This window comes from Pinus tabuliformis, chromosome 3_2 (assembly GCF_031772625.1).
Source record: "Pinus tabuliformis cultivar Carrire ecotype Pingquan chromosome 3_2, CPIR1, whole genome shotgun sequence".
Taxonomy (NCBI): Eukaryota; Viridiplantae; Streptophyta; class Pinopsida; order Pinales; family Pinaceae; genus Pinus; species Pinus tabuliformis.
Genome location: NC_142302.1, coordinates 1090423774 through 1090438742, shown reverse-complemented (window position 1 = coordinate 1090438742; position 14969 = coordinate 1090423774). Strand labels below are relative to the sequence as shown.

At 39.6% G+C, this 14969-nt stretch overlaps 1 protein-coding gene across 1 annotated transcript in view; it reads left to right on the top strand.

The window, feature by feature from the left end:
- Positions 1-14969, top strand: part of LOC149184465 (uncharacterized) — a 97214-nt gene that overhangs the window by 25190 nt on the left and 57055 nt on the right. The gene's annotated exons all lie outside the window — the stretch shown is intronic.

Sequence of the window (14969 nt, the reverse complement as noted above, 5' to 3'; positions counted from 1 at the left end):
ATTGTTGAGCTATTCCTTCATGATTTTTTAAATTTTTGATCATTTTTTCTGAGTCCTGGTAACTAGTTTTGGTCTCCTAAAGCATAAGGATATCTGGGTTTTCTTTTATTAAAATATCTCTTGCTGCATTTACTTTAAAAGGTGTCCCCAAACCACGACAATTCCAGGAGACTACTATCATTATTTATTTGGTTGGTTGGTTGAGGGACCTTTCCCTCATTGATTATTTTGGTTTTTCTCATTGTTTTTTGAGCTTTTCCTAAAAAAGGAATCCATGGGCTGCTGCGTTCCTAAAGCCATTTCTTTTGTTGTCGCTTCATCTCTGAGCTCTTTGTTAGATTTTCTTCCTGTTTTCTTTTGGTGATCTAGAATTTGGAGAGATTCCTTCGATTGGTTTCTTGTAAGTATTCTGTCCACTGGGGTGGAGGGGGGTTGTGATGGGTAATAGGAATTGAGGGAGTGAATATATGGGAAGGGGAGGGATGAGGGGAGCGGGAAGGGGATGAAGGAGGGATAGAAGGTTCTTCAAGGGGTCCAAATGGGTTGGGATTGATGAAGGTTGAAGGGATTATGGGTGGGGATGGCTGAGATGGGAGATGATGGAGAAGGGTCAGGAGGAACCTGTGGATGGCTTGATGAGGAGATGGGCTGTTTATTTGCCAATTTTTTCTTTTTAACTTGTTCCCATTTTGCTTTAGACTCTTCGAGGTTTTCACTTTCTTGTTTCTTTGGACATCTATTTGCAAAATGACCGTATTCATGACATACCTTGCATTTGAACGGTATCTGGTCATAGTCCAGCTGTTGTATGTGCATCCATTGATCTACTTTGATCCTTACCGCCTCTGGAAGGCCTTTCCCTAGATCCACTTCAACACAAATTCTCGCACATGCATGCATGTTTTCTTTTGGTTCGCATCTATCAATATACTTCCCCACAACATTCCCGATGGCCTTGACAGATTCATCTCCCCATACTGACACAGCGCTGGGAACATCCATTTCAGGATCGAAGTCAAGGGTCCATCTATTTAGGTATAGCCATCGCATGTTCATGAAGTATGGGCCATTTCTGAAGATTAAGTCTCGATCTTCCTTTCTTTCAAAGTGAAAGGTGTAATATCCTCTTTCGCAAAATCTTATAGAGATTTTTCCGCTTATTGAAGAAGTCTAGTTCCTTTCAACCCATTTTTTGAACCGAACAAGTGGATGACCATTGTCCTGTAAACTGGCCAACCAATCCCCTTTTTGCTAGAGACATCGCCGCCCGACAAGGGAGAGATGGAGGGAGTGAGATCTCTGGGATATCTTCAAGTTTCTTCACAAACTTGGATATTGATGGTTTGGTTTTTGGAGGACCAATGGCTGAGATCAAGGATGCAAAGGCATCAACGTTTTCTTCTTGCTCAAACTGATTTCATGGGGGTGGATCAGCATCCTCTGGTGGACCCTGAAGCTCCATGGATGCAGAACGAGGCCGCTATGGGTGAGGGTGGTTGAGGTCCTCGAGTGCACCAAGGGCGGGAACGCGCGCACCTCAGTAGCTCAAAAAATTATTTTCTACTTGCCTCAGTAGTGGGTTTCTGTGTTTAATCTACCACAATACTTGACACAAGGAGAACCATACTAATTCAAATCATCATTTTCCATATCCATGATGCATGCACTAGACTTACGACTGTTAATCCTAGTACATGACACAGGGAGAACCAATGTCCAACCTTACTCCCTCTCAACTTTAGAGGAGAAATCCATGCTCACTCCCTCTCAACTAGGGATAATTCATCAACAAGCCTCCACTGTTGTTAAAAATACCCATACTTCTCATACATCAACTACTTGTAATTGTAGCTTTCCTCAATCAACCCTCTTATCACTGAGATTGCTCATATTGCAACTCCTAAGGCTCCACGTTTGCCTTGTAACAAATCATTATCTTGTACTTGAGGTCTTCACCTTTAACATCCTTAATTGTGTTTACCACTACTTCCTGCACTGCATACATCTTCAGTCATCCCCTTGACTGATCTAGTGCCATCAGAATTGCCCTCACCTAAGGCTTGTTGACCTGCCCATACACAATTAATTCTTGACTGATTTAGGGCTTGCAATCTACTGCTCTCTTAATTGCAACTTGACCATCAAATTGCCCAGAGCTAGGGCTCTTTAGTCTGCCCACACACCTGTGGTTTGATCCTCAAATCACATAGATCTAGGGCATCATCATACTGCTGCTTCAAACCCTGAAGCAGACTTCCAAACTGTCCAATCTGGACACTCACCAACCTAGCATTAATCTCAAACTTGGAAGGAGAATACTCATACCTGAAACTTCATCATTATGTTCCAATTCATCTAGACTTGTGCTGCACTTTGGTCCTGCAATCTCGGCCCTGATTAGGGTTGCCTGTAGCAGCTGCTACAATCCTTCTCTCAACCTCCCATTGCACCGAAGACCTCCGCTAATCCCTCTTCTAACACTCGATTCACTTGTGCTTAGCTTGGTTTCTACTTGGCCCCTGTAATAGGCTTCTTCTAAGCCTTACAATCGTCCTAAAGTCATGCAACAGGAGCTGGCCTATCTCCCAAGAGACATAGGACTTCTGTGGCCTGTTCGTAAGATGCTCAGCGCTTAAACTAACACCAACCATGTCTAGATTTGCTTCTTGCTTACTCGACTACCATTTTGCTTCTCTTAGGCCTAGACAGTCATAAGAAAGGATACTAACAAGACCCTTCTTCACTTCGTCAGTCCTCTTGAAGGCTTTGGCTTCCACACATCTCCTTCCCTTATGTTGGATGAACGCTGCCCTGAACTTGGGCTTAATACCTTTGTCCTAAATACTTTAGGACTGATGTTCTCCACCCATAGCAAGGCATCAACTCTTGCCTCCATAAGAAACTCATCTAGCCCATATGGGTCCATCGTTTCTGAGCATCTCCATGATTGGTTCTTGATTTGGATGATCTTTCTAGCTGCCTTCTTGTTCACCTTAGCTCTGATACCATGTTGGAAAATGCAATGTGGCAGCTATTAATTCAGATTTTCCTTATTCCTTAATACTTGCTTGTGAATCTTATTTATCTTCTTGTGTTTCTTTATTAGATCTTTTCATCAAACAAATATCAAGATCAAAATAGTAAAGACAATGGACACAGATATTAGGCTCCAAGCCAGGGAAAAACCCCTCCAAGGGGAAAACCCAAAAAAACTCTTCTCTTCTTATAGAATCTGCTTCAAATGAGACAACAAAGACCCAAACCCTAGACCAAGTCCTCCTCCAAGTACCAAGTCAACCCTTCCAATAGAATTAGATCACCACAGCTCAATCCTGCATCAATCCACAACTTCGACCTTGCAACTTCGTCATGCAACTTCGGCCTCGTAGATGCTACAAAAACCCCGATTCAGTTTCTTCAAGAGATCCTTCTTTGAGCAAGACAGATCTTCCCAAGGTCAACGAGGTCAAAACAGAGTATTTCCTCTTCGAACATCTTGATACTGCAACTCGAACATGTAATTTCAGACATCCTAGAAGCTGCAGAAACCCTAATTCTTTTCACATGTGAGAGAGATAGAGCCCAAGAACAAGTTTTCTTCCTTTTCTTCTTCTAGACCTTCGCTTGTCTTGTCTTCTTGCTTCCCAGCTCTAGATCGAACTTCTTTTCTTCAGATTGAACATGTGAGTGAGAGATAGCCAAATGAGGTCGAAACTGCTCCTTTATAAAGCCTCTCCAAGGGGTCGAATTCTGTCCTTTAGGCTGACTTGAAGCTGCCAGGGCTGACTTGTACTTTGGAGGTTTCCATGGCTTTTTAGACTCGAAATAAATTATTTTACAATATATGTTTTGCTCAAAAGGGTCTTATAAACATGATGTTGACTCTCTAGACTCATGACAATATATCTTATGACCTGACAAACCCTAGAAGCACGAAGAACATGCTTTTATCTAGAAGACCATTAATAAAGAGCATGAAACCCATCCTTTAAAATAATAACTTTTTCTTTTCTTCTTTTGTTTATTACATAAGATACACATTGAAATGAGTACAACAACAATTACGAAGACTGAAACTAGTTACATTTCCAACAGAGAGAAGCCTGGAAGGTATGATTTCTACCCTGGCTTGAGGATGCTCTTGTTGTATGACTGTCCTCTGTAAAAGTCAAATCTTCATCATAGTCATCCATCGTTGTTGATCGAGGTTATTGTCTTCAAATATTAAGCATTCTATTCACAAAGGTCTGACATATAAGTCCATCTCACTGTAATGGAATCTCAAGCTGAAGTTTCTGTTATTAAGTCTTAATGACAAATGGAAGTTATTAGCTTATTCTGTGATGAAGACCAAGTTCCATTCTCTATGGCTAAATGCATTGATTTATGATCAATCATAAAATTGCTTAAATTTAAGGGTAGTCTTTTAAAATGGCCAAGTTATTGTATCTACCTTATAATTTGAAGTAAAGGATCGAATGTCTTTTGTAAGAAGTTTGCAGACAATCTTCAGAATAATTTCTTTCTGTCACTAAAAGGAAGATTTGATCTGAAGATTTGAAGTGCATTTGCATCGGTTTATACAAGTCTGTATCTGCTTGGGCATCAATTTTATTAAGATACTACACATTCGGGATTTCCTGAGATTTCTATGAAGGATTGTGGTAATTCTCAAAGAGTCTCTTCAAGATTTAGAGAATCCATTCTCACTATCTAAAGGGAACATGTATTCAAATACATCTCTATGATTCATACATAAAAGGTATCTCTGTTAATTGTTGAAGATGGTTCGAGCATTGAAGGATGAAATACTTGATGGTGCCATATATTGTAATGAATACCTTCTAAGGAGTCACTGAATATTAGCGAAAGAATTCCCGAGTCCTTGTAGGTATTGAAGGGTGATAAAGTCACTCCGTGTACATGACATGGATAAAGATCTTTTATGAAAGGCAATGAAATGAAGCTTGTTCATCTCAGTAGTATAGTCTAAATTTCTTCTCAGTATATGACACATGTTCGTGAAAGCTTTGAGTCCAAAGATCTATTCCTCTCTATACACAGCTAAAGAAGGCTGATGTTATTAAAGGAACGAGTCACTTGTGTCTATGACCTGTCTTGAAAGGAATTGTTGACATAGCATCTGCAATCAGTACTTCAGTAAGTATGGAACTCTCTTGATCCTTGTGCTGCATCATTTGCATCTTGCCAAACCTCATAAGTTAGATGAGAGGTACCTAACAACAATTCAAGCTCTATCCCTATCCTAGTTCTGAAGAAAGATGATGTTGTATTAACCATTTTAAAGGAATGTTGTGAATACTTAGTATGGCATAAAGAGAGCAAAAGATTGATCTTTAGGAAGTCTTTAGTTAATCCATCAGGGTAAGCCTTTGTTGCTAATCTAGATCTATTGGTCTAATGCCTCAAACAAAAGTCGATCACCAAGGTAACAATTCAAGAATGGAAGGATACACTATTTGCTAAGAAAGGCTGACATATCATGACCCTGAAGTCTGATCAAATTATTGCAGGAAGATGGAACCTTAATGAGTGTTCTAGATCTAGGGTTTAGAAGGGTTTGAAAACCCTAGCAATTTTTTGAACTAGAATTTATGGACAAACCCTAGATTGACCATTTCATAATACTAATATTGTGTGATGAAGTGGAATGCAAGTGTTGCATATCTAGGTTTTGTAAATTCTCGACAAAATTTGAAGAATTGTTATATTATAGGGTTTGGAATTAAAACCTTACCCACACAATTGTAAACCCTAACCAATCAATAGGGTTGGAGAAGGCGGCCAAGGGTTTGTACCCTAGGATTGATTGCTTCCGCTTAAAAGAAGAAACCCTAGCTATTAGATGATGAGGTGAACAAGACAGATTCGATGATTGGATGCAAGAAGACCAGGATCAAGAGGGAGTCGATACACTTTCAAGATATAAGTACCTTCTTGATTATTTTTGCTATTGTTTCACTGTTGATCTCGTCTTTGTATATCTTGCTTGGCTTTATTTTTTCTTCCTTGACCTCTTAATGAGAATTGCAGGTACATAATAAGGATCACCTTGGTCTTAGCAATCGATGGAAGAACATGATGGCAAGGCGACTTATGATTGATGAGCATTGAATTGAGAGGGAGCAGGTAGAGTCATAAAATTTTTAAACTGTACAGTCTACTATGACTTCCATAATATGAAAAATCTTTTTGAAGAATGTTGGTGAAGATAATGTCTCTTAGGTGCTCATGACCCATCTCTGACAAGAGCAGAGGGAGGTCCATGGGTGCAACAATTAGCCCTAAAAATAGCGAAAATCCCAATCCAATGTATATGACAAAGTAAATCAAGAATAACATTAAGAGCATGTACTTATATAGAGCCTTCCCGTGAGGTCGAATTGTCCTTCTTGAAGCTGACTTTATCTCTTTCAGGCCGACTTGGTGTTGAGGGGACAAATGACATATTTGACTCAATATTAATTCTTTTTACATGATTCAAAAGCACAAGAAGGGTCTCTTTTAATGGACAATGACTCTAATGACTCAAAATAAACCCTAGAAGTCTTCAATGGGGACATTGAGCTAAAACATGACAACCCAAGCATGAAACCCATGCTTTAATAAGTCATAATAATAATAAAAATAGCTTCTTTATTCTTTTGATAGATACAATTCATTGTGACCCAGATACATTTATGAATATCGAACCTAGTTACATATTTCAACACAGTCAAGTGAACATCATTCCTCTTATCATACTTCAGGCAATAGTGGATTGTTCCTTGCAGATATCTCAATATATGCTTGGCTACTATCCAATGATCATGCTTTGAATCAACTTAAAAATGACTTAGAACATTCACTGTAAAACATATGTTTGGTTGAGTATTCATCAAGTACATCAATGAGCCAATTAATTGTCTATACTTGGTCGGATCCACAAGGCTTGATTCATAACTTCTTAGCCTCTTCAAGTTTGTGATCATGGGGGTTGTCATAAGTTTGCAGTCCATTATGTGAAACCTCTTCAGCATCTCGATCACATACTTTCCTTGACCTAGATAAATCTCATCAGGGCCCTGCCAAACTTCTAGTCACAAATAGTAGTGCATCAACCCTAGATCCTTCATGTCAAGTTTTTTCGCTAGTTTCTTTTTGCACTCTTGGATTCGACCTTCCACACCTGTCAAGAGAAGATCATCCACATAGAGAAGAATGATAACAGGCTCATTCTTCACAACCTTGATATAGAGATTCAGATCAACAAAACTCTTTGTGAAGCCCAATCTTTGTAGGTATGCATCCATCCTAGTATACCATGCCTTTGGTGGTTGCTTAAGGCCATATAATGCCTTCTTCAACCTGCAAACATAAGCCTCTCTATCTTTCGCTTCAAATCTGAAGGGTTGCTCTATATAGACTTCTTCATCAATGGTGCCATTCAGAAATGCAGACTTGACATCCATTTGGTGGATGTTCTATCCCATCGATGCTGCCAAGGATACCAATGAACGTGTAGTTGTGTACCTTGCTGTAGGTGCAAATGTCTCTTCATAGTCGATGCCTTCTTGGTGAGAGAAGCGCCTAGCCACAATTCTTGCCTTATATTTATCAATACTTCCATTTGTTGCATGTTTAATCTTGTAGAGCCATTCAGAAGTTACCGCAAATTTGTCTTCAAACCTAGGCACGATCCCCCAAACTTCCTTTTTCATTATCGATTGATACTCTTCATTCATGGCATCCTTCCATTCTTGGTGTGTGACAACTTCTTCAAAGGTGGATGGCTTTTCTTCTTTTAGTTTCGTCATATAGGCTGCATTTCCAAAATATCTTTTGGGCTTCTTATTTTCCCTGAATGTGCTTTTTACTGCTCCATGACCTTCTGCATCTATTAGAGTAGACTTCAACCAGTTAGGTCTCTTTCTAGTTTTGGGTATGACCACCAGTTGCACTGGTTCATTGGGACCTTCATCTTTATGATTAGGTTCTTCTTCCTCCCTTGTACCTTCCTCTTCAAATATAGGAAGTTCTTCATCATCAGAGTCCATCGGGAGATCCTTTGATTTCTTGAATGCAATACTTTCATCCTCTGAAATCGGATTCGTTCCCCAGGCCTCACGTGTCGAATTGGGTTAATTGGACATGATTTAGAGGGACATGCGTCGTCCGGATGGTGTCCGAGCATGTCCCATCGGGACATGATCGTGTCTCGATTCCAGGACACGTGTCTCGATTTTTTGACCTTCGCACGACAATAAAAGGCAAATTTGGGCCATTCCAACTTCACAATACTCATTCTCTCTAGTTGTGGGTTTGCTATGGGTGTGTGAGAGCGAAGAGCAAAGAGCGTGGGAGCATTTTGGAGGCGATTCAAGCAACATGTAAGTGCATTTTCTCTCTATTTTTTTGCATTTTTATTACAGCAGTTTGCATGTGCATTTGTTTTACAAATTTGTGCATTTTTTCTTTATTTTTTTACAACATTCATGGTTGAATCAAGGGCAACAGGGAAGGGCCAAAGGAAGGGGAAGAATGTACCCATTGGAGATGCCCCTCTTCCAATTTCAGCAGGGTCTGCAAGTGTTCCCTCTATTGCAAGTGGGGCTGCAACAACAACTTCAAATGTTGAGGGAAGACAATAGTCTCAAGACAACAAACATCCCTTGTGGAAATATGTCACAAGAGAGCAAGGGCTAGGCAACAAGATGAAGGCAGGAGGCAATGTTGCCTGGAAATGCAACTATTGCAAAAATCATTTCATGAGCACATATTACGGTGTGCAAGCTCATTTATTGGATTTATCCAGTTGTGGAATTGTAGCATGTACACAGTTGTCTTTAGCTAAGAGGAAGGAAATGGAAAAAAGAGGCCAACGTTGGTATGGCAAAGGTGGCTGCAACATCTAAAAAAACAAGAATGAAGACCCCCTTCCGTTCTTGATGAAAACAACAACAAATTTCCATTTGAGAGTTCTAGTGGGGGACAAGCAGCAAAAAGAAAGACAATGGCACTTGGTCCAATGGACAAGATTTTTCAGAAAGAGAAATGGGAAGAGCTTGATCTCACCATTGCATTTTTTTTCTATCAGAACTTCATATCCTTTAATGTTGCACGCTCACCTTTATTTATTGAGATGTGTCGAGCTCTAACTCAAGGGGCTCCATCAGGGTATGTGCCTCCTGGGTCAGAGAAGCTTAGAACCACATTGTTGATGAAGACAAAGAAAGAGGTGGACAAAATGCTTGAGCCTATTAAATCAGCATGGCCAACATCTGGGGTTAGCATTGTTTCTGATGGATGGATAGATCCAGCATGACACACACTGATCAACTTCATGGTGTCTTCCTTGAATGGTCTAGTTTTCTTGAAATCAGTGTATGCACTTGGACAATACAAGGATGCACAATATATGGGTGATTTGTTTATTGAATTTATTGAAGATGTAGTTGTTGATTCTTGTGTGCAAATCATTACAAATAATGCACCTTTTTGCAAGGCTGCTGGCATGATTATGGAAGCTAAATATCCACAAGTATTTTGAACACCTTGCATTGCCCATTTGTTTGAATTTAGCACTTAAATATATTGCTTCTGATGTGCTCTGGATTGGAAGCATTATTGAGGATGCACGACATATCCGCAACTTTGTACAAAATCATACAAATGCCCTCACGATCTACAAGGAGTACACTAATCTATCATTGTTGAAGATTGCAGATACATGGTTTGCCTCTTCATTCATCATGTTGAAGAGGTGTAGTGAGGTCAAAACCGTTCTTGGGGCCATGGTTATTTTAGAGTTTTGGTCTTTTTGGAGAAAGACAGATCAAGCAGCCTCAAAAAGAGTGAAGGACACAGTGTTAGATGATGCTTGGTGGGAGAGGGTAGATCTACTTATTCAGATCATGGACCCTATCATTTCTTTGCTTTGATTTGTAGATACAAACCAACCCATCCTAGGAGAGGTTTATGAGGGATGGGATTCCATGATTGAGTTTGCGAGGAGCATTATTTTACAGAGTGAGTGCCCAGAGTATGAGACATCATCAAAGGCCTTCTTCACCACCATAGAGGATTTTCTTGTTAGCATATGGGATAAGAATTGCACACCTTTACATTGTTTGGCTCACTCATTGAACCCAAAATACTACAACCATGAGTGGCTGAATGGTGGACCTTCCCGCAGATTCCCTTCTGACATGGATGGGGAAATTTCACAAGGAAGGAAAGATGCATTGAGGTGGAATTTTCAGGATAGAGCATCCCTTGATGAGGTGGAGGATGCCATTGCAGAGTTTTCCATTGGCATTGGTCGATTTGTAGGATATGATGTGATTAGAGACAGGGGGGCTAAGAAGCCCCTATTCTTGGTGGGTAACTCATGGGGCAATAAGCCCTCCTCTATAGTAGTTAGGCATGAGGCTCATCTCTTGGGTGAATTCATCCTCTTGTTGCGAGAGGAATTGGAGCACATATGGGAATTTGTACAGTGTCAATAAGAGCAGGCTTGAACAGTCCAGGGCAGAGACATTGGTGTATGTGCACACCAACCTTCGTCTTATTTACAGGCAGAGGGATGAGCGGTTGAAGGGAAAGACAAAGATGTGGGATGTCTTTCTTGATGATATGGGTTTGGACAACAGCGTTGAGTTGGCATTGACCAACTTGGATCTTAATGAGTCAGTGCTAGAGCTGGTCACTTTTGATGATGGTGATACTGTAGAGGGGTCATACTCCACACTAGCAGATGCAGAGATGACATTGGATACAAAGGAGGAGGATGCAACAGAGGAGAGCAGTGGTGACCATGACGATGAGTACATTGATGCTGATTTTGATGATGAGGATTGATGACTGATGAACTACCTACTGCTTTGAGGCTTGTAGTTGTTTTTTATTTGCTATTTCTATTTGCCATTGGCATTGCTACTGCCTTTGTAACACATTTTGATTTTGATGAGATAATGAGAAAATTACAATATCTTGTCTTTCTCCTATTGGATCATTGATGAACATTGAATATGTATTATGTCACAACTGTATTTGTATGCATAATGTTACTTTTGAAAACTTACATCTAGATGAAGATCTATGTTTGAATCAATGAATTTGTATCATGAATGAAAATTTGTGTAAGAAATATCTAATTTTTAATATATATATATATATATATATAACATGTCCTGTTCCGGGGGTTCATCGTGTTCGTGTCGGACACTCGAATCCTCGTGTCCTTCGTGTCCTGTGTCCCTGTGTTAGGTGACTAAGCTTTCATCAAATAACACATCTTGACCAACTTCTATTCGATGTCCTTTTATGTAGATCCTATGTGCCTTTGAAGTATTATTGTAGCCAACAAATATTCCTTTCATCCCTAAAGGATCCAATTTCTTTCTCTTGTCTTTCGGTATATAGACAGGACGACCAAAAATTCGGAGATGGTCCACACTTGGTTTCTTCCCAGGAAATGCTTGTTCGAGAGTCATATTTTCTAATGACCTGTGGGGACTTGATTTTGAATGTATACAACAGTATTAGTTGCTTCACCACACATAAACTTAGACAAATCTTGATCATTTAACATGGCTTTTACACTTTCTTCAATGGATCGATTCTTTCGTTTTGCAATTCCATTTTGTTCGAGATTGTATGAGACTATCAACACCCTCTTAATCCCAACCTCCTTACAAAACGCTGTGAGTTCCTTTGAAGTATATTCTCCTCCATTGTTGGATCTTAAGATCTTTATCCTTCTTTCTGTAATGTTCTCTATTTGAACTTTGAATGCTTGAAATTTGTTGAATACTTCATCCTTGGATTTCATCCAATAAACCCAAGTTTTCCTTGAATGGTTATCAATGAATGGGACCACAAACATCGGAATGAATGAGATCCAAAATTTCTTTCGACCCCTAAGCATTGCTTCCAAATGGTCTTTTGGTGATTTCACCCAATGGACATCCCTTGCATATTCTTTCAGGATCCTCCTTGAATTTGGGGATGCCATTTACCATTGTATTTAGAGTTGGTAAGATTTTGTTGTGAAGATGACCAAATCTTCTATGCCAAAGTTCACATGGGCTAACTTCAATGTGAACCAAAGCTTTTGCGAGGGGAGTTAACAATTTGTAGAGTCTTCCTTCATGGATCCCAATCATCTTTGCAGTTTTGATACTAGAGTTTTTATCCCATACAACTTTTCCATCTATGAAAGCAATTCTATCTCCCTTATCTTCTAGAAATGAAATGGAAAGTAGATTCTTATGCAAACCTTGAACAGATAATATGTTTTTGAGATGAATATTGCCTCCATTCTCTAGCTCTAGCGAGGTTGATCCAATTCCTCTCACATGATAGCTCTTCTTGTCACCGAGCTCTACGAAGTAAGAAGACTTTCCTCTTGACAATGTTTTTAGTTGCTTGTGTTCGCTAGTCATATGTCTTGATGCTCCACTGCTGATCACCCAAATATTTTCATCTTCAAATGTGCCAGTGAGTGTTGAGAACAATTCTTCGTCCTTTGAAGATGTCTTGGTCATATCCTTCTTGAGAGAGAATATAATTTTTTGAAGACCTTCATGAGATTGCTTGTTACCCTTGTACACTTCTTCAAGAACTTCTTCAATTTAGTAGATATCTTCATCATGCCCTTAAGCAGCCTTAGCTCTAATACCATGTTGAGAAATCTATAGGGCAATAGTTAGAATGATTTCTCTATTCTTAATAACTGCTTGTGATGGCTTTTTATTTTTTCTTACTTATTAGCTTCTTCTTTTACTATTATGTTTGTTCTTATCATCAAACAACTAAGAAGAACAATAGTACATAAGAACACATGATATACCCTGCAAGCTAGGGCCAAAACCTCTCCACTTGAGAGGAAAACCCGTAAATCTCCTCTTTTTATAGATTCTTCAATTGACAATTTCCAAGACCTCTTGACCAAGACCAATACCCTTTCAAGACCAAGTCCGATCTTCTTGATGATGTGCTTCCATTGTTTATGTCAAACCCAGTCAAATCTCTTCTGGCAACACAACTTCGACACTCAGCTTCAGATATTCGGCCTCCACTGCAGGTCTGAAATTTTCGGTTACTGCAACTGCTATTGCATCCACATGTGTGAACGAAAATTTGCCTTCCAGGCCTCCCAACAACTTTGCTTGACTTGCTTCCTTGTCTAGGGCTAGAGAGTGACCTAGTAGGCTCCTTTTACAACAACTTCGATCTTCATCTAGCAACATGAGAATTTCGACCTTGAAGCAACAAACCCTAGCTCTTCTTCTTCGAATGTGTGAGAGAATTAGCCCAAAAACTTCTTCCTCTGTCCTTCTCCTTCTGCGCTAGCCTTCTTGCTCTTCTTCTTCGCTTAGATGATGAGAAGTGAAGGTGTGTCCAAGGGAGGTTGAATTCCTTCCTTTATATAGGCTTCCAAGGTGGACAAGGCTCCCCAAAATAAGTCGTCTTCTTAGCTGGCAGGCCGACTAGGTCTTGGAGGGTATTCTGACACTTTTCAATACAAAAATAATTCTTTTTACAAGTTACAATGTGCTTGATGGGGTCTTCAACATATGACAATGACTCTCCTAAATTCTTGACCTAGGAAAAAGCATAGAAGCACTCAATGAGTGCTTCACCTCTAAAATAAAAGATCTTGAGCATGAAACCTATGCTTCAAAATAATAATAATAATTTTTCTATTATTTTACAATATACAAGAATCAAAAGTACATTTCATATTTATGAAGATTGAACCTAGTTACACATTTTTCAATGCTCCCTCTTAACTAGGGAGGTATTCATAAATGGTACATGGACTTTCTCAATCGGAAGATATCTTATAAGAGCCAGATTAGTAACCCATCTGTTTAGCGTCATATCAACCAACATTGTCACATAACAAGGCCTTAACTAACAACTCTATCTCTCCACAAGATCAGAGCACAATGTTGGCGAGACCAATGATTTATAGACATCTTCATCATTGTCTCTCAAGGTACATACCCCACCCTAGTGTTCACAAGGTGTGACCTTTGAGGACTATTCTTATCTTAGATTTCCAGTCCTCAAAGAATATTGGTCCTCTACGACTACTCTTATCTAGAATGCCCTACCTCATCCTCAAAGAGTATTGGATGCAAAATGCTTACCCATTCCTCCATTCTTTCTTCCCAAGTGAAGACAAGAATGGTGTGTCTACGTCTTCGTCTCAACTAGGGAGGATATATAAATTAATCCAAGTTTGTCTCTCAAATACAAAAGCTTCTTATTAGGAAGAGATTTTTTCAAGATGTCAACTACCTGTTCATTAATGGAGATATACCGTGTCTGTAACGCACCATTTTGCACCAACTTTCGATGTAGTGATACTTGTTGTTTATATGCTTTGTCTTTCCATGAAACACTGGGTCTTCAGACAACCTTATATAGTTGGTGTTGTCATAATGTATCACTGTAGGGTCCATTTGTCCTTCAAACAAGTCAGACAACAACTTCATCAACCAGACAACTTCTCTACTTACTTCATAGGCTGCAATCTATTCAACCTCGACACTACTCAAAGAAACCGATTCTTGCTTTCTGCTCATCCATGACATCATGGAGGATCCCAAATTGAAACATCCTCTAATAGTGCTTCTTCCATATTGCTCTGTTAGGGTCCCACCCTAACCCCCTTATTTATGTCATGGGATCACGTCATAGTCAAGAGTCAATAAAGCCCATATTAATATTTGTAAGTGGTTAACCCGCAATTAATGACGGGACCACAATTAGTTGCAAATGGGCCGTAGTATTAGATAGATGGTATTAATAAAGCCCACGGTATTGGCCCGTGGTATTGCATGTATGAGTCATATATAAAGGATAGAGACTCCCTGTGAGGAGCATCGTGTCTTATTTTGTAATCGAGCTCTGCTCTATTGGAGGTTGCCTCCTCGAAGAGGCATGTGAACATTGCT